Source organism: Acomys russatus, chromosome 7 (assembly GCF_903995435.1).
Source record: "Acomys russatus chromosome 7, mAcoRus1.1, whole genome shotgun sequence".
In the NCBI taxonomy this organism is placed as follows: Eukaryota; Metazoa; Chordata; class Mammalia; order Rodentia; family Muridae; genus Acomys; species Acomys russatus.
In genome coordinates, this window is record NC_067143.1 from 74,710 (window position 1) to 77,088 (window position 2,379).

A 2,379-nucleotide genomic window follows, 5' to 3' on the forward strand; every position below is an offset into this window, starting at 1 on the left:
TGTCTTTCTTGGTCAAGGTATCTCACTCAGGATGACCATTTCAGTTCCATCCATTTGCCTACAATTTTCAAGTTTTCCTTGTTTTCAATAGCTGAGTAGTATTCCATGGTGTTAATGGGCCACAGTTTCTTTATTCATTCTTTGATTGAAGGACATCTGGGCTGTTTCCAGATTCTGCCTATTATGAATAAGGCTACTATGAACATACTTGAGCAAATGTCTTTGTTGTATGGTGGAGCACTTTAGGGAATATGCCAAGGGTCTTGAGGTAGCACTATTCCCAATTTTCTGAGAAAACACCATATTGACTTCTAAAGCGGTTGTCCAAGTTTACACTCCCATCAGCAATGGAAGACTGTTCCCCTTTCTCCACATCCTTGCCATCATGTGTTGTCACTTGAGTTTGTGGTCTTAGGCATTCTGATAGTGTAAGATGGTATCAGAGTTATTCTGATTTGCATTTCTCTGATGACTAAGGACATTGATCATTTCTTTAAGTGATTTGCAGCCATTCAATATTCCTTTGTTGAGAATTCTGTTTAACTCTGAACCCCATTTTTTAATTGGGTTATTTCGTTTGGTGGTGTTTAACTTCTTGAGTTCTTTATATATTTTGGATATTAGCCCTTATTCAAATGAGTATTTCTTTAAGTGTTTCTCAGCCATTCATTATTCGTCTGTTGAGAATTCCCCATTTAGCTCTAAACCCCATTTTTAACTGGGTTTTTTGGTTTGATGGTGTTTAATTTCTTGAGTTCTTTATACATTTTGTATATTAGCCCTTTTTCAAATGTAGGATTGGAAAAGATCTTTCCTCAGTCTGTAGGCTGTTGGTTTTTTTTTTTTTTTTTTCTGCTGATAGTGACCTCTGCTTTACAGAAGATTCTGTTTCATGAGGTCCCATTTATTAATTGTTGACCTTACAGCCTGAGCTATTGGTGTTCTGTTCTGGAAGGTGTCTCCTGTGGCAATGAGCTCAAGGCTCTTCCCTACTTTTTCTTCTAACAAACTTAGTGTATCTCATTTTTTTTTATAGAGGTTTCTAATCCACTTGGTTAATTATTCATTTTACATCCCAGTCATAGGCCCCTCCCTCCTCTCCTAGCAGTCCTATGCTTCCTCACTTTTTCTCCTAACCCCTGGATGAAGCGCACCCACCCACCCACCCACACCAACATATCCAGTGGCATCATGCCTGAGAGCATCCTCTTCCCATGTGGCTTGGCAAGGTAGCTCCACCAAGGGAGAAAAGGTAGAGCCATAGTATGTGGCATCTATCCTTCATCAAGTAGTGCCCACTAAGGTCACCAGAGTCAAGCATGTCACTACTAATGCTAATCAATCCAATGCATTAACTATAATCATCACCTTCCTCGTCTATTGCTCGGTGCTCTAGAAAACATGAAGGGCTTTTCATTTGCATGCCACTAGATTTCCCATGAGTTGAAATCCTCCTCCAGAGTACTGCAGCTCAAATCTGACCTGGAGAAGGTACTCCTCCCACATTCCAAGCACTTCTCACAGCATTCTCTTACACAAAAACTGTAGAGACAGGATTAGGGGCAGCCCATGGACAATTCCTATGTTGGCCAAAGCTGCTGCTTCTTTTTTCTTCTGCTGTGGTACTTCAGAGGTAATCCATGGCCAAGATTATACAATAATAAACATGTTCTCTAATACTGTATCACACCAAACCCAAAGGTTAATTTCTTAAATCAAATGTCATGTACTTATAAGAAGTTTGTGAAATGTGGTCTCAAGGAAACCTTGTTTTGTGAAAGGCTTGCCTCACAGCAGTGTCCAATGAACCTTAGATGCCTAAACCCACATTAAAAAACCAGGCATCTGGGGGCATCTGAGTAATGTCATAAAATGAAAGAAGTTGGCAGAGTCAGGTAAGTTCTTGTGACTAATGGGCCAGATAACCTGCCTAATAGCAAAGTTCTTAGAAAATGAGAATCACTGTCTGAAAGAGAAATGGGAAGGCAACAGAGGAGAACACATCAAGGGAATTGGGTTACCATACCCATGGTGACTATGCACACAGTACCCAAACACAAAGCAACACCAAAACGTGAGAAAACATCACAAGGCATCGTAAGCAGAAATGGAACATTCATCATCTGCCTGTGGACAGAAACACTATCAGTCCTGCTCAAGTAGAGCGCATAGGAATGCCTTCCACACAGATAAAAGGGCCTGAGTGCTGTGGTGTTGTGAAAGGAGGGTGGGGGAGTATCTTACTTACAAGGCCCTGACTTCTTCCTTGACTCTTTTTCAGTGGAAAAGGAGATGTCCCTCTGATTGCCACTTTCAGATCAGACACTCTGTCTGTTGCAGAGTCCAGAATTATACAACACCTGTACCTAGGTTTCTAAA